Consider the following 19,364-nt stretch of genomic DNA (forward strand, 5'->3'; position numbering starts at 1 on the left):
GCTTAAATAGCGTACTGAGATCACGTGAATAGACGGCAACACCCCCAGCGGGGATCAACGGCATTTCATACAGTTTATTATATGTAATTACTAGTCACCTTCCTTTAACACAAATTTAAGTGACAGTAAATAACAGAAAACAGAACCATTCCATTTAAAAAGAGTTACAATTATAGTGTTAATTATAAAATAATAACAAATCCATAGTCAACTCGTAAAATTCGTAAAAGTATATTACATTATTTGCCTTAATATGAACTATAACAATCTGTGACACACAAAAAGTGGTGTCCTCTTGTATTACAATGTATATTTACGTAGAAAACATTTGAGTCAGTTTAGTGAAACGGTTAATATGGAAGGACTACAACGCCCTCTACTCCTTGTGGTGACGACGCCGTTGCCATGGACATTTTTTTTTTTTTTTTTTTTTTGGTCGTCAGTCTACTGACTGGTTTGATGCGTCCCGCCACGAATTCCTTTCCTGTGCTAACCTCTTCATCTCAGAGTAGCACTTGCAACCTACGTCCTCAATTATTTGCTTGACGTATTCCAATCTCTGTCTTCCTCTACAGTTTTTGCCCTCTACAGCTCCCTCTAGTACCATGGAAGTCATTCCCTCATGTCTTAGCAGATGTCCTATCATCCTGTCCCTTCTCCTTATCAGTGTTTTCCATATATTCCTTTCCTCTCCGATTCTGCGTAGAACCTCCTCATTCCTTACCTTATCAGTCCACCTAATTTTCAACATTCGTCTAAAGCACCACATGTTAAATGCTTCGATTCTCTTCTGTTCCGGTTTTCCCACAGTCCATGTTTCACTACCATACAATGCTGTACTCCAGAAATCCTCAGAAATTTCTTCCTCAAATTAAGGCCGGTATTTGATATTAGTAGACTTCTCTTTGCCAGAAATGCCTCTTTTGCCATAGCGAGTCTGCTTTTGATGTCCTTCTTGCTCCGTCCGTCATTGGTTATTTTACTGCCTAGGTAGCAGAATTCCTTAACTTCATTGACTTCGTGACCATCAATCCTGATGTTAAGTTTCTCGCTGTTCTCATTTCTACTACTTCTCATTACCTTCGTGTTTCTCCGATTTACTCTCAAACCATACTGTCTACTCATTAGAGTGTTCATTCCGTACAGCAGATCATTTAATTCTTCTTCGCTTTCACTCAGAATAGCAATGTCATCAGCGAATCGTATCATTGATATCCTTTCACCTTGTATTTTAATTCCACTCCTGAACCTTTCTTTTATTTCCATCATTGCTTCTTCGATGTACAGATTGAAGAGTAGGGGCGAAAGGCTACAGCCTTGTCTTATACCCTTCTTTATACGAGCACTTCGTTCTTGATCGTCCACTCTTATTATTCCCTCTTGGTTGTTGTACATATTGTATATGACCCGTCTCTCCCTATAGCTTACCCCTACGTTTTTCAGAATCTCGAACAGCTTGCATCATTTTATATTGTCTAACGCTTTTTCCAGGTCGACAAATCCTATGAAAGTGTCTTGATTTTTCTTTAGCCTTGCCTCCATTATTAGCCGTAACGTCAGAATTGCCTCTCTCGTCCCTTTACTTTTCCTAAAGCCAAACTGATCGTCACCTAGCGCATTCTCAATTTTCTTTTCCATTCTTCTGTATATTATTCTTGTAAGCAGCTTCGATGCATGAGCTGTTAAGCTGATTGTGCGATAATTCTCGCACTTGTCAGCTCTTGCCGTCTTCGGAATTGTGTGGATGATGCTCTTGCGAAAGTCAGATGGTATGTCGCCAGACTCATATATTCTACACACCAACGTGAATAGTCGTTTTGTTGCCACTTCCCCCAATGATTTTAGAAATTCTGATGGAATGTTATCTATCCCTTCTGCCTTATTTGACCGTAAGTCCTCCAAAGCTCTTTTAAATTCCGATTCTAATACTGGATCCCCTATCTCTTCTAAATCGACTCCTGTTTCTTCTTCTATCACATCAGACAAATCTTCACCCTCATAGAGACTTTCAATGTATTCCTTCCACCTATCTGCTCTCTCCTATGCATTTAACAGTGGAATTGCCGTTGCACTCTTAATGTTACCACCGTTGCTTTTAATGTCACCAAAGGTTGTTTTGACTTTCCTGTATGCTGAGTCTGTCCTTCCGACAATCGTATCTTTTTCGATGTCTTCACATTTTTACTGCAGCCATTTCGTCTTAGCTTCCCTGCACTTCCTATTTATTTCATTCCTCAGCGATTTGTATTTCTGTATTCCTGATTTTCCCGGAACATGTTTGTACTTCCTCCTTTCATCAATCAACTGAAGTATTTCTTCTGTTACCCATGGTTTCTTCGGAGCTACCTTCTTTGTACCTATGTTTTCCTTCCCAACTTCTGTGATGGCCCTTTTTAGAGTTGTCCATTCCTCTTCAATTGTACTGCCTACTGCACTATTCCTTATTGCAGTATCTATAACGTTAGAGAACTTCAAACGTATCTCGTCATTCCTTAGTACTTCCGTGCCATGGACTACAAAGGGTATATCAGGCGCTCTCCAGTCTGTGTAGCGAGGACGCCGTCGTCATGGTAGCAGCTGGTTTGTTCATATCGTGTTGTGTTTGCCCTGGCCACGGCGTCCGTTGCCGTGGTAGCGGTATGTCATGGCTCTTCATCCATAGAGAAGTTGTCACTTATTTGAGGTTGCGGAAATATCGGCAATCAAGAATAACCTAACCGGTTAGCGGTATATAACAATAATAAATGCGATTAAGACCTTGAATTATTGATTAAATTATTGTGTTCGGTTGTGGTGTGGTGTGGGTACTGTAAGACCTTCGGTACACACACCATCAGATTATTTGACTTGTCGCTCTAACGAAGTAGGCGAGTGTCAGCAATATGTCTCGTGGTCTTATCGTGGCGTGTTTATCTTCTGCCGTTAGGTCAGACGATAGAAATGCCACTTGCACGCTTAGAGTAGCAGATCGACGGTGACCAACTTTAAACAGAACTTGATTAATTTTCACACACTTTTATTAAAATAATAAATGACATATACATTACGTAACTTGATTCTGGATGCTATTTACAATTGACAATCTGAAGTTCCTTTGGTCTTGGTACGTTAATCTTATTCTCACATATCTCTGATACTTGACAAAGTGTCTATAAATTTCTCTTCATGGCTATGTACAGGAATATGATAATCTTATTAGGCGCAGACTGAAACTTGACTATAGACTAATGCAGACTGACTAATCTGAGGTCTGTACACTCCTTATAATACCTCGCGCGTTCAGGTATCACTGCGCGAGTGTGATCCGCGAGGAGAAAAGGTTCTACGTTAGCAGCAGTCTCATAAATCGGCGTAGAAATAATTTCAAAAACGGAGATTTACTGAAGTGGTTGGCGGAGAGGACGCAGTCGTCAGTTGTGGCAGTGACGCAGAATGAGCAGAGCGCGGCGCTGTCGCCAGCCCTGCAGCCAGCTGCAGACTGACCACCGGTGCTGCTCAGGCGTCACAACAATCCACGTGCTGCTTGCGACACTAGAAGTCGTCCGCCATCGAGTAGTGGTTTTATACCCAGCCGCGGCATGTCGTCTGCAGAGGCGTCTGTCTTGCCAGACTAGAAATAGAGCAGAGATGCGGCGTCATTTTCCAAGACGAACGGCGGCCGTTTCCGAAATTACAGGCGTGTGCTCGCGAGTATCGGTTGTTTACGATGGCCGCGACGCCGCCTTCCCCGGGACACGTGTTGCGCCGCTGCTAACGGGCGCGCCGACAGACACGGGGCCGTGAGTCGCGCCAGCCGCGGAAAAACGCCGGAAGATTCCCCTTCTCCTCCATCTCCGTGCTGCAGTCGCAAGTTTATCTTTTCGAGTCAACAGTTTTCTGGCTGGTTTCATGCGGCCCGCCTCGAATTTCCCTCTCATATCAGTGTCCTCATCTCACAAGGGAACCTCCCCATCGCACCCCCCTCAGATTTAGTTATAAGTTGGCACAGTGGATAGGTCTTGAAAAACTGAACGCAGATCAATCGAGAAAACAGGAAGAAGTTGCGTGGAACTATGAAAAAAATAAGCAAAATATACAAACTGAGTAGTCCATGCGCAAGATAGGCAACATCAAGGATAATATGAGTTCAGGAGCGCCGTGGTCCTGTGGTTAGCGTGAGCAGCTGCGGAATGAGAGGTCCTTGGCTCTAGTCTTCCCTCGACTGAAAAGTTTAATTTTTTATTTTCAGACAATTATCAAAGTTCAGACACTCACACATAATCAACTTCGCTCTCCAAAATTCTAGGACATGTTCAGATTTGCTTGGATATATGCAGGATTTGACGGTCTACACACGGAAAAATTTGAAAACGTTAAAACATATGTTTTGACAGAGCACAGGAAAAACTGTGCGACTGTGAAACTGTTGCATTCATTTGTTGCAGTTTATGTGACAAACTCTTATGTTTTCATCACTTTTTTGGGAGTGATTATCACATCCACAAGAAAACCTAAATCGGGCAAAATAGAAGAATCTTTTCACCCATTCGCCAAGTGTACAAGTTAGGTGGGTCGACAACATATTCCTGTCATGTGACGCACATGCCGTCACCAGTGTCGTATAGAATATATCAGACGTGTCTTCCGTGGAGGAATCGGTTGACCTATCACCTTGCGATCAAATGTTTTCGGTTTCCATTGGAGAGGCACGTCCTTTCGTCTACTAATCGCACGGTTTTGCGGTGCGGTCGCAAAACACACACACTAGACTTATTACAGTGAACAGAGGCGTCAATGAACGAACGGACAGATCATAACTTTATGAAAATAAAGAAAGTAAGCCGGCCGAAGTGGCCGTGCGGTTAAAGGCGCTGCAGTCTGGAACCGCAAGACCGCTACGGTCGCAGGTTCGAATCCTGCCTCGGGCATGGATGTTTGTGATGTCCTTAGGTTAGTTAGGTTTAATTAGTTCTAAGTTCTAGGGGACTAATGACCTCAGCAGTTGAGTCCCATAGTGCTCAGAGCCATTTGAACCATTTTTAAAGAAAGTAAACTTTTCAGTCGAGGGAAGACTTGAACCAATGACTTCTCGTTCCGCAGCTGCTCACGCTAACCACGGAACCACGGCGCTCCTGAGCTCACACTATCCTTGATGTTGCCTATCTTGCGTATGGACTATTCAGTTTGTATATTTTGCTTATTTTTTTCTTAGTTCCACTTGCACCATACGTTCCCTATTATGTAATGGATATACAGAGTCCGCCAGAAAAATATATACACACTTTAAGGAACGAGAAGCATTAGTTATGTGTTTATTTGACATTTAATAATTGATCACACATGTCGTACAACCTTCAGTTTAGCACATGGTTACTTTAAACGTTCAAAATGTTCACCGTTGGCGGCTGTAGACATAACAGAACGACGAGCGGTCGCCGCAACTACGTCAGTCAGTGTTACAGTGCAGATCGCTGTAATCTCCTGGCGAAGTTCCTCCAGAGTGCGTGGCTTACGTCGATAGACGTTACCTTTCACAGTTCCCTCCCACAGGTGCTAGATCTGGCGACCGTGGATGGAATTCAGTGGGTCCTCTTCGTCCAGTCCAGTGCCCTGGAAAATCGACATCCAGGAAAGCTGATACGGCCAGGTGGTGGTGCGGTGGCGCTCCGTCTTGTTGGTAGAAGATGTCTTCATCAGTTCCATAGAGCGCACGCATACCTGGCAAAACTGATGTGCGTAACATTTTCAGGCACACTCCTTCAGTGACAGTAGCATCAAAGAAAAAGGGTCCTACTAAGCCTCCAGATGATAGTCCACACCACACCTGAACCCCTGGTAGATTGACCGCTTTATCCACATAAACATACCGATTTTCCGGCGCCCAGTACACGCTGTTATGTCGATTCACGGTTCATCTACATCTACATCTACATCTACATGACTACTCTGCAATTCACTTTTAAGTGCTTGGCAGAGGGTTCATGGAACCACAATCATACTATCTCTCTACCATTACACTCCCGAACAGCGCGCGGGAAAAACGAACACCTTTCTGTTCGAGTTCTGATTTATCTTATTTTATTTTGATGATCATTCCTACCTATATAGGCTAGGCTCAACAAAATATTTTCGCATTCGGAAGAGAAAGTTGGTGACTGAAATTTCGTAAATAGATCTCGCCGCGACGAAAAACGTCTTTGCTATAATGACTTCCATCCCAACTCGCGTATCATATCTGCCACGCTCTCTCCCCTATTACGTGATAATACAAAACGAGCTGCCCTTTTTTGCACCCTTTCGATGTCCTCCGTCAATCCCACCTGGTAAGGATCCCACACCGCGCAGCAATATTCTAACAGAGGACGAACGAGTGTAGTGTAAGCTGTCTCTTTAGTTGACTTGTTGCATCTTCTAACTGTCCTGCCAATGAAACGCAACCTTTGGCTCGCCTTCCCCACAATATTATCTATGTGGTCTTTCCAACTGAAGTTGTTCGTAATTTTAGCACCCAGGTACTTAGTTGAATTGACAGCCTTGAGAATTGTACTATTTATCGAGTAATCGAATTCCAACTAATTTCTTTTGGAACTCATGTGGATCACCTCACACTTTTCGTTATTTAGCGTCAATTGCCACCTGCCACACCATACAGCAAAGTTTAAATTCTGCCCCCTCACTCCACACTACTTTCGAATCAAATTGTTCGTCATCAGTTACCATTTGCTGATACCATTATCAAAATTGCATTCGTCGATCAGCATCGTCATCATTAATCGCGTGCAGTAAATTTTCCACTTTGCAGCTTTCAGAATTCTTCGTACACTTGTACTGCTAACTCCCACTTCACGTTCACATTGCGTAGCAGACTTCTGTGGAGAATTAACAAACGTTTCCAACGCGAGAGTCGACGAAGCAGGACTTGCAGCTGTACGCCGTCTTCCTGATCTTCCTTTGCGAGTATCACAAATCGTTCCATGCAATTCAAACTTGTCAATGCCGGCCGGTGTCGCCGTGCGGTTAAAGGCGCTTCAGTATGGAACCGCGTGACCGCTACGGTCGCAGGTTCGAATCCTGCCTTGGACATGGATGTGTGTGATGTCCTTAGGTTAGTTAGGTTTAATTAGTTCTAAGTTTTAGGCGACTGATGACCTCAGAAGTTAAGTCGCATAGTGCTCAGAGCCAAACTTGTCAATGATGCGTTTAATTGTTAGGCGGGCTGGCGGTTCTGTTTCAAACTCCCGCCTGCGCTGACGTTGCACTTCAACGGCAGTATCAAACTTGAAAGACCACTTCACAATACATTTTCGTTGCTCGAATGTCAAACGTACTCCAACCTTATTGTTTTCTCAATACCGGGATGAAAAAACTAACATCCGTTGAGCGAAAGATCATACTACAACACACTTGTAATTCAGATCAAACGACAATATTGATATCTCGACAAAGTCTGACAAAGAGTGTATACATTCCTCTGGCGGACTCTGTATTCCAGTCTCTGTCTTCCCCTACAATTTTCCCCTCTAGTACACTGACAGTTATTATTCCCTCATAACACATGTCAAATCATCCAATCCCTTCTTTTTGCCACAGTTCTACATATGTTCTGTTCTCTGGAGAACTAGTTCATTCCTTCTCTTATTAGTCGACGTAATTTTCGACATCCTTCTGTACCACCTCATCTCACACCCTTCGATTCTCTCCTTTTCCGGCTTCCCCACAGTCCATTCTGCCATACAATTCTGTGCTCCAAATGTACATTCTCAGCAGTGTCTTTGCTTCTTTTTCTCAGGAATACCCATGAACCATGGACCTTTCCGTTGGTGGGGAGGCTTGCGTGCCTCAGCGATACAGGTAGCCGTATCGTAGGTGCGACCACAACGGAGGGGTATCTGTTGAGAGGCCACACAAACGTGTGGTTCCTGAAGAGGGGCAGAAACCTTTTCAGTAGTTGCAGGGGCAACAGTCTGGATGATTGACCAATCTGGCCTTGTAACACAACCAAACGGCCTTGCTGTTCTGGTACTGCGAACGGCTGAAAGCAACGGGAAACTACAGCCGTAATTTTTCCCGAGGGCATGCAGCTTTACTGTATGATTAAATGATGATGGCGTCCTCTTGGGTAAAATATTCCGGAGGTAATATAGTGCCCCAATCGGATCTCCGGGCGGGGACTACTCAGGAGGACATTGCTATCAGGAGAAAAAAAAACTGACGTTCTACGGGTCGAAGCGTGGAATGTCAGATCCCTTAATCGGGCAGGTAGGTTAGAAAATTTGAAAAGGAAAATGGATAGGTTAAAGTTAGATATAGTGGGAATTAGCGAAGTTCGGTGGCAGGAGGAACAAGACTTTTGGTCAGGGGAATACAGGGTTATAAATACAAAATCAAATAGGGGTAATGCAGGAGTAGGTTTAATAATGAATAAAAAATAGGAGTGCGGGTAAGCTACTACAAAGAGCATAGTGAACGCATTGTTGTGGCCAAGATAGATATGAAGCCGACGGCTACCACAGTAGTACAAGTTTATATGCCGACTAGCTCCGCAGATGACGAAGAGCTTGATAAATTTTATGATGAGATAAAAGAAATTATTCAGATAGTGAAGGGAGAGACTTCAGGGTCAATCGCCACTTTTCGTAACAGCCACCAGAAACTTTTTATATAACGTTGTGAATGTCAAGACGCAGTTCTGGAATCATCGATCTTCAGCTCACGTAGTATAGTTGGATCTAGATCATTACTAAATTCATTTCTTTAAGATGCAGTTGCCTTGTGCAAATTAACGTTTCCTTTAACTACCAAACATCTTAAGTCGTATTTTTACGTTTGAACTAGAGTCAGAGGACGTACTGATTTCGTAAAACCGACTGTCGCTGAGAACATCGGTGGGCTAATGCTTACATATTCGTAACTCGACTGATTTTTTCAATAAGTTAGGGTCGTCCTTCTACGGATTTCACCCCATTCAGTTAGCTTTGATGTACTTTTTGTGTTTCGAAAATATCGTGACAGCGTAACACTGGGCCTTCTGCTATACGAGGCTCTGTTCTTATTGTAACTTGGCATGCACCTGATGTGAGAAGGGGGGGAGGGGGTATTGGCGATGAGGTGACGTAGGTGTATGAAAGTAACGCTGGGTTTAAGTGATACCATTTGACTCCGGTGCGTTGCGTCTTTAGTTGCAGTATGGCCACTGCTAAAGTCCCAGCCCTGTTACGTCTAGCGACCAGCGACCAGTAGACGGCAGAACGGGGGCAGCCGATGTGGCCTCCGGTTTGTTTTATCGTCTACTTTTTTCTGGGCCGCGGCATATTGCCAGATGCGTTGGCTAATACTGCTAGGTGAAATCCGCCTCCACGCAGCTGAGATGTATGGATGTAGCGCCGAGTCGTGAAATTGTTTTGCCAGTGCCTAGACAAGGGCAGAGAAGCGCGCACTATTTTATCTGGGCGTCCGGAGTCCATTGCAGTCCTGCCGCGCAGTGCGACGACGACGATGAGGATGGAATGACGTTATGATCTGGATGGCCGACACAGCTATACTTGAAGGATGTGGAACTAACGTTGTTAAAACGTTAGAAATTGAATTCTCTGTCGGTTTCCCCCAATCTCAATAGCATTCACACACAACAGACAGACTCAAAACCGTTCGTGTAGTCTTTTTAACACAGTCATCCTTTGGCAAGCCGTCTAAGGCTGGCGAAGACGTTTTCTTTCGTTATTGTTACCTCATCCCCCTCACGCCACTGTGCGGAAGGGGCGCGGCTGGGGAGGGGCGTCCAGCGGTACGATGTCCCTAGAGCATTTACAGAAATGAATGAAGATGACAAAACATAATTATGGATGCAAAAATTTGAAAAGATCTTAAAATACAATGTAGAGATGATTACACTTACATAAAGTTGTTTTCTTTGTTGAAAGTTTAAATAGGCACTAAAGAGTTTTGCAAGTCAATACAAAAAAATGGACATTAAAACTCTAAAATAAAATGCAACAGCGACGTTCGTTAAAAAGAAGCACCGCAGTTTCGCTAAATACCTGAAGGATCTGCGCTGGGTGAAGAACTTGCGAGGAGAGTAACCGTTTGTTTGATGGTGGTTTTAGAGTTATAAGTCACTTGGCAGTGTGTGTAGAAAGAGCGCAGGCAGTAAGGTAGGCACTGGAACAGGCGGAAAGAAAGGGTGAGTCCGTGAGTCCGGTGGGTGGGCAGGAGACGAAGGGAGGGAGTGGAATGGAGAGCCAGGGGAGGGAGGAAGTAGTGGGAAAAGCCATAGCTGGCAGGATGGATAAACATCAGAGCTGATTTCATTGTCTGGGAGCGGGAATTGGTCGAAGTTGCGTTGGGTTAGGATATGGAGTGTGTGTAGCTGTAGGGAAGGTGGGACATGTTGGTCAGGGCGCGTCAGCATACCAGCGCTGGTGGTCAGAGGGGAAACACTGGGTGGCGTTATTGGAATCGATGTGGAGAGGATGGGTGGGAGGCGGTGGGGATGCATGTGAAGGAACGTAAACGAATGCAGGAAGCGAGTCAGATTGCATGGCGTTGGAGGATTTGGAGGGACTCACAAAATTTTGGTGGGGTAGAGACCGATGCGACATGTGCGTAGCAGACGACGCGTCGGTTCAGCGTTTTGGAGGTGTGGAGAGTGGAGGAGGGGTGTAATCCCAAAGTTCGGCCTGTTAGTGCTTTTAGTAGCTTTATTGTAACCTTTGTGTTGGATGATTAGTAGGTGAGGTTTACATGTCAGTTGCAGGTCGAGTTAGACCGAGGTATTTTAGTCTATTAGTTAATAGGATAGGGCGGTCGTAAATGGTTAGGTAGAAGTTGTGGAGATGGAAGTTGTGGTTGGTTCGTCCTATAACTATTGCCTGGGTCTTGGAGAGGTTGATCTTTTGGAGCCATTGGTTACACCAGGAAGTAAAATGATTGCGGTGGATTTGGAAGGATTGTTGCGATTTCTGGAGTTCAAGGTAGAGACTGAGGAAAGTGGTGTCATCAGCACACTGAAGGAGGTGGACTGGTGGTGCTGGTTTGGCATATCAACATTATAGAAGAGATAAAGGAGAGGAGAGGGGACGGAGTCTTGGAGCACTGCTGCAGTGGGATGGAAGGTATGCGAATTGGTATTGTTTATAGGAACAAGGGACGGGAGATTAAATAGGGAGGATGCAATAAGGCGGACCTAGTTAATTGGAAGTGCATATGTCTGGAGTTTGAAAAGGAGACCAGAATGCCATACATGGTCGTGGGGTTTCTCTAGTCGAGGGAGACAAAAATACTGGGTTCGACGAAGGCGATTCCTGTCCTGCAGTTTGTTAGCACACTGCTGGCAGGTGGAGCACACTAGCCACGGGCAGCGGCGTCGCTGGATGAGCTGCAGAACTCAGCTGACCTCAAAGCCGCCGCTGCCAACGGCCATCCGCGTATTCCGTCGTTTTCTTTTAGAGCAAATGCTGGGAACTATAGGGTCCACGCATTATCCAACTGCTAGCCGCTGACACGATTCATCACATTCTCCGTAGTGGCATTTCTACAGATTCCTTAATAATGGATTCCCAAAATGACGTTGCTGTCACCAAATTCGTTATTTTATGATACTCCGTTGCGTGTCCGACGGGCAAACAATGGCAGGAAATAGCAGACTTGTTTGTTCGCAAAAAGCATTGATGTTCCGTGCAGCATCCTTCTACGGTGCAAGTGGTTTGTTGTCATACTGGTAACGTATTTGGTAAATTTCTGCCTTCCCCAGTAACAAAATGTCCTTCACTGACCCCAGAAGATCTGCAATATAGATGGTGGGCAGGAAACCATTTTCACCTGAAATGCACTGAAGATTCTTGCCATATTAAACCTGATATTGCCAATAAAGGCAAGAAAAGCTAGAGATTTTTCTGCCGTGCTCTCCTCTTCATGCACTTCCTGATTCTTAGTTTTCACTGCTAGTGACGTGTTAATATGCTGGATAGAATATCTGAAGAATCGGAAGAAGCACTATTACATATTAATCGATGTTTTTCATACTCATACCAAACTCTATGGATAACGCAACATACTCCTAAAATTTCAAATCAACAACTTCATTACTTTCGGAGATATAAATTTTTACGTGAAACAAATAATTGCCGTGCTGATATTGTGAAGCCGAGTTGGGTACTGTAATGTATTCATCTATAGTAGAACTGAAACTACAGCCAAGACGGTAGGTTCACATAAAGTAATTTTCTGGAATTTTCTTTAGTTTCATTACCACAGATTTCTGACGTAATTAAAAATACTTTGGAAAATTATTATTTCATAGTATTTTGATTGTGTGAGTGTTTTGGAGAAACTGAGAGAATGAACGGAGAACACACGTAAATGAGAATGTGATATTTTATTAAAGCTATATAAATGTATGTGTGAGGAAGTGGTGCAACAGGGGAATCTGTGGCGTATGTCCGAGTGAGCTTCATCTTGTAAAAGGCAACCAGGTGGAGAATTAAATTTATTAGTGATTTATTTGGTGGAAATGAATCGTATTTTGTCTCCATTTAATTTTATTTAGTTTCGGAGCTAAGACATTTTTAGTCTAAATTACTAGTGGTAACCTGATTGTCCGACATTAGAAATACCGCGAATTTGAAAAGATACGATTGGCTACTTAACACACTAGCCGATAGGAATTCAACATTTCCCGCGCGTTTCAGTAGGGCTTTGTGTCTCAGCTCTATGGGCCGAGATAGTGGCTCGGGAGCCGTCTTCTGGTAAACACCTATGTTAAATCGCCCTGCCCACATTTTTACCAAAACGAGGAAATTCGCCCCTCTGATCAGTTTTCGTATCGCTCACGAAAAGCGACTAAGGTATTGAGTATTTTATGGAAGTTCGAACTTTGCTAGTAGTTTATTTCCAGGAGACATCCGCGTGTGAACATTTCAAGTCGTTCGTAAACTGTGCGTGGCATATTTCTAGCAGATTACGAGACATTACGGCGAGCAGCTCTTTACACGAAGTCTACTGAATGTCTGAATGTGTTAACTCGCAAGTGGTCGTGGGTCAGTGACAGCTTAGGCGTTCAAAATATCGGGCCGGGCTAAAAATATTCTACATGCTTTTGGGTGTACACCTTTCACGGAGAAGGTCAGTAACATTGCATAATTGATGTTGGAACATTAAATACGGACTTGATAGAAATTTCCTTGTGTTAAAGACAATAAAACAATTAAAAGGAAATTTTAGACATTTTTTTCAAACGACTCATGCAAGAATCCCGAACGCTCGATAGTTTAACTAACTTTCCTATGCTACCCATGGACTGGAATTATGTGGCCTTTGTGTGGTAAGTATTTAGTCAAATTTTCGCCAACGCTGCTTTTGTCGGCTATACCAGTACTACAATCGCAGAGGGAAGGGGGAGAGCCTATCGAGCTAGGTGGAGAGATTCTTTAATGGATAGTGAGACAGCAGCCCGCCCCGCTGCAATATTACATAGAATTAACGAACGAGAATAAAAAAAAGTTAATGAAGAGACCCGACTCCACATTGATGCTAAAATATAAATGTAAGACGGTCGCGCTGCACTATGCGCCCCTTCAAGTTCACAAAAAGAGCCGCTCAGTAGATGTATGTACACCGGCAGTACGGGGACAGCTGACATACGCACCGTCACTGAACGTCGGCGGTAGTGAAGAAAGCTGCCGAGAGTTGCGCACTTCATTAGTTTGTAGCGGGAAACCCCAGCGTTATGGAATATGTAGTTACTGTTACAGGAACTTAGGTAAGAACTAGTTTGTCAGCTGAAATGCCTACAGTTTTCAACATCTGCACAGAGGAAATTTACAAGAAATGCCATAGCTGAGCCAATCAGACAATGTAGTTTGATAACACAGATCAACTGACATAGAGAAACAATTGAAGTTATGTTTGAAAGTAATTGCCATTTAACTTCAAATACTACAGCTGCATCTATACCTCTATATGACGTAGTACTTATTGATTATGTTACTACACTGGGTGTTGAAGAACAGACCTTCAGAAATTTACGAGTGGTTCCTTAATACAAAGAAATGCTTTATTTATTAGATACCCTTAATACAAAGAAATGCTTTATTTATTAGATACCCGCCCTATTTCGATTTTGAATGTCCATGGGTATCGAGATGAAATTGCTGTAATGTTTTTCGATCGTAGCTGTCATTTTATTAAATATTAAAGAGAGTAAACCCTGCTGCTGCCAGAAATATTAGCGTCACAAGCAGTCTGTCTTTAATGGTAATGCTATTATCTAGACTAGCAATTTTGGGCCCAATAATAAAGTGCATTTCTTCCATTTCCACCGCTATCGTTCTCGTAAAATTTCTGTATTGTTGCGTATTTTCCATCACAAGCTCTACAATGAGATTCTTGCATGCTCCAAAAGCATCCCGCCGCCTAACCTGCTCTCTTATCCAACACGAACACGACCGTTTGCGTTTTTTCCTTGTCACTAAAAGTATTATAAGTACAGCCTCAGCCCGATGCTCTTATGTCACAACCTCTCCCTTTACGCACAGAACTGCGCCAGAAAAACCTCGCAGAGAGTAATCTCTCATCTCTGAAGGACTTGGTCACCGTGCTGTGTGTAAGCGCTTTCCACATCTGTTCTCGCAGAGACTTACAGAAAGTACTCGCAAGGAACCATCAGACAATAACAATCAGCGAAAATTCGCTGAGTGTACTATCTGAGATTTCCAAACTGCCCTGATTTCAGATAGTACTCGCCGAATAGTTTACCGCGTTACTGCACAGCGATCGATGCCAAACGATTCGTAAGCTGGCCAGAGAGACAGGATTAGAGTATACGACCGTACTTTACATTCTGAAACAACATCTGGGCGTGAGAGAAATTACATCACCGAGTGTTCCGCACGAGTTGACGGAAATGGACAGATAGCAACGATACGACGCTGCTCGTACCCACTTAGCGGAGGCTTCGTTTTGTCGTATCAGTGTACTAGATAAGGCATGAGCCAAATACTACGAGTCGTACTGTGTCCACAGAGGACACGGGACACAGCTTACATAGAAGTGCGCCGGGCGGCCTAGTTCTCAGGTGCGACTCAGTTAGACTAGCCACCAGCAGAGGGCGCACATACAAAAACTATTTTACGAATAAACATTGCATCTCGCATTTCCCAGGTGGACATCTATCTGCCACATGCGGATATAAGCAGACGCATGACTGCACTCAGGACAGTGTCAAGTCGACATCGCAGAATTACGACAGTAACTCAAGACAGCATCACGACTTTTGCATAGCTGCCGCGGAGAAGAGCCACACTGGACATTCTAAAAGTGATCGCAGGTGTCGTTCAATGTGCTGAGGACTCGAGCAGAATGAAGAGGCGTTGGTGAAAGTGAACACTGAATTATTGCCACGCAGAATCTTCATACTAAGACGGAAGAAACACCGACACACCACCGAAGAGTTATCTGAATGGGGTGGAAATCGGTAGAAGTGTGAACATGTACAGACAAACAAATGATTACAATTTCAGAGAAAATGGATGGTTTATTCGCGAGAAAGAGCTTCACAAATCGAGCAAGGCAATAACGCGGCAGGTCACCTCTGACCCTTCTGCAAGCTTTTATTCGGCTTGGTAATGATTGATACAGTTACTGGATGTCCTCCTGAGGGATATCGTGCCAAATTCTGACTAATTGGCGTAAAAATCCCGATTGATTGGTGACCCGGCCCATAATACTCCAAATGTTCTCTATTGAGCAGACATCTGGCGACCCCGCTGGCCAAGGTAGGGTCCGACAAGCAGCAAGACAAGCAGTAGAAACTCCCGCAATGTGCGGGCGGGCAGTACCTTGCTGAAATGAAAGCCCAGCATGGCTTATCAAGAAGGGCAAAAATCGGAACGTAGAATATCATCGAGGTAGCGCTGTGCTGTAAGGATCACGCCGATGACAATCGAAGGGGCCTTGCTTTGAAAAGAAATAGTACACAGACCATTACTCCTGGTCTGACAAGAAAAGGGGTCCTCCTGTTATGAAATCAAATGGCAGCCTACCCCATAACACCTGGTTGTCGGGCCGTATGGCGGACGGCAGCCATGCTGGTATCCCACCGGTCTGGAGATATCGATCAGAAAAACATCAGACAAATCTATCAGTCAGTACCAGTCCGAATAACTGCTTACATAAGAACCAGAGGTGGACCAACGCCTTATTGCCTTGCTCGATTTGTCAAGCTCTTTCTCTTGAATAAATCATCCTGATTCTCTGGAATTGTAATCATTTGTTTGTCTGTACGTGTACGTCACATCTACCAATTTCCGAGTCATTCGGATAATTCCTTCGTGGTGGGTCGGGTTTTTTATTTATTTTCTCATTTTTTTACTTGGAGTGTATTATGAAGTTTTTCTTAATGAATTGTCGCCTAGCACTATATGGTCCTGTGACGACGTTGCGTAATTGCTGCTTGCAAGGCAGCCACCTCATAAGAGTGGTACAGGCTTCTCTTCCTGATACATTTATATGTTTCATGCCTAGTGCAATTGGTGAGTACACCACCGCACCTGAGACACCAGTTAAACATATGTCTTCTTGAGGCATCGCCACGATGATCGAAAAAAATATGAAACTTATGGTGGTTCTCATGTACAGATGGAATTCACAAGATACCTCGCCTTATCATTATGCTGATTTGAACAGCTTTACGATCCCTGATACAGCTTAACGTGCAAGGAGATGAAGTGCTGCTAACATACTTTCTAAAAATGTGAAGTAGACAAACTATCCTAGCATTGTCAGACTGTTTTATATAATGCAGATTAATTTATCTTTATGTTTACCTGTTGTGTTCATAAATTATTGAAATACTCTATATAGTATGCACAGTACCAATACAAATGAATTACAGTAAATTATAACAATATTACATATAGAGTCTTTATTAATAAAACACGGTATCCCGAACTGTCGTCAATTAGTGAGATACTACGCGCTTTCACCTTCGAAATAGTCTCTGCCTAAATTCAGTTCACAGACATATTGAAGTAACGTTACAAAAAAAAACTACAATGGAACTACACAACTGTAGCAGAAGCGGTCTTTATCCAATGAAATCAAGTTAACAAGTCATTCAGTGCCACAATTAAGTCAACACAACTCACAAAATCAGAAAGAAACTGAGACAGCAGAAAAAAGCTCGTTGGCATGAACTCCAGGTACAAATTAGTAAAGCAGCAGAGAAAACTTTAGGACCAGCAAACAATAAAAGAAAACACGGCAGACCGAAGAGTGTCAAGAAGCACTAAAATAAGAGCTCAAAAATTGAGAAAATGGAGATGTTCAAAAAAGAACATTTAGAAGAATTCAGACAAAAAACAAAAGAAACATCAAAAATAATCTGAAAAATCAAAAGAACTTTCGAAAAATCTCAGCTTATCGATATACAAGATAATTTTACCAAAAATATTACGAGATATTTTTACCAAACTTTCAAACATTTCATTAAAGGGTATCAAGCACCAGATATTTGGTTCAAAGATGAAACTGTCAAAATAGTTTTACATAACAAAGAAAATTGTGAAATGCTAGGACATTTTTTTCACACACTCATAAACTGTCAGATTCCAACAGATAAACTGGAATTTGGAGCAATACCACAAAATCTGGAAGTAGATTTCCCACCAACAGAACAAGAAATTCATGAAGCCATCAAATCACTCAAAAACATCCAACCAAGCGGTGAAGACTTCATTACAGCAGAATCATTGAAATGATCAGAACAAAGATTATAAATGATGTACGATTGCTTCTTGACAACATTCGAAAAAGCTGAGAAGATTCCAGAAGAGTAGAAAATAGCGTTAATCCGGCCGCTACGTGAAAAGGGAGACAAACAAAATGTCAACAATTACAGCGGAATGTCACTTCTGCCAGTGGCATACAAAATATTATCACAACTTCTCGTGAACAGACTTTTAAAAACTTTAGACAAACAAGTAGGAGAATATCAGTGTGGTTATCGAAAGGGAAGCTCCTGCACAGAACAGATTTTTAACTCAATAACTCATCACAGAACGTTAACCAGCAAACCATAGTAGTATCATTTATTGATTTCAACAAAGCATTTGATTCGGTAGACAGAAAAACAACAGATAAGATCATTAGAGCAGTTGGTGCTGAAGAAAAATTAGCAAACACAATGCATGAGACTCTAACAAATAAGGTATTTAAAGTTAAATCTATGGGAGAAGTGTTTGAGCCATTTGAAATAAAAACTATAGTTAAACAAATGGATGGCTTATCACCTTTATTGTTTAACTGCGTTATAGAAAACATTGTATGGATCTGAAATTTTAAGCTTAAAAAGCACAAAATTGAACCAATAATTTTAGGAAGGAAAACAAACGGAATTAAGGTAAACTGCTTGGCTTTTGTAGACGATTTTGCAATACTTTCAAAAAATCTGACACAAGCAGTTATTCAAGGAAATATTCTGGAATAAATAGCACATAGAACTCGTCAAAATTTTCAGCTGTAGGAACAAGATTAATGAAAAATAAAAAAAAGAAATGCACCAAAATTCGTACAAACACAAATAGATAAAATAGAGAGAGTAAGTAAATTTTAATATCTCGGGGAAACTATACAGCAGAATGCACTAGAAATATTGGCAGTAGATGTAAGAGTTAATAAAATGGAGAGAGCATATGGACTGACAAAGAATATTTGCAACAAGAAATGCATATCTAAAAAAGAAAAATTGGAAAGATGTGGAACTGAAATTGTTACGTGATACTAGTTCGTCGATGTTAAAATAAATTAATAATAATAATAATAGTAATGAACTACATGTTGTGTAACGATAAACAGGAACGAGTGGAAAGACACAGAACATAAACTATGATACTGGGTAAAAAGAGATACCTATGTCACTTTACCCCCATTCGTGGTGCGTCATTTTACTTGCAGCTAATAGCATTCTGTATACATGGACAATTCTCACAAACATGTGGACGTACATATACAGAAATATGCTCAAAATGTTTGCAAAGGAAGTGTTTATAAAGCTTGTGCATAAAAATATTATAAATCAAATGATCCAGATGTAGTATGCCACAGAAGAGCAATTGTCAGGACTGCTATGACACGATGTGTACGGATTCTTCACATAACAATTAAGTGCCTAAGCAAATGCCTCTTCATTTCTGGTGTAACATTGTCACCAGCACGGGAACATACCCTTGTACCATGAGGTGCTGTCTCCTGGCAGTAACAAGAAACACGAGGTATGCCATTTTAGTTGAATATACTCGTATCATTTTAGGACGCTTTCCCAGCAAATGCCTCTTCATTTCTGGTGTAACATTGTCGCCAGCACGAGAACATACCCTTGTACCATGAAGTGC

The sequence above is a fragment of the Schistocerca serialis genome, chromosome 9 (genome assembly GCF_023864345.2).
Source record: "Schistocerca serialis cubense isolate TAMUIC-IGC-003099 chromosome 9, iqSchSeri2.2, whole genome shotgun sequence".
Classification (NCBI taxonomy): Eukaryota; Metazoa; Arthropoda; class Insecta; order Orthoptera; family Acrididae; genus Schistocerca; species Schistocerca serialis.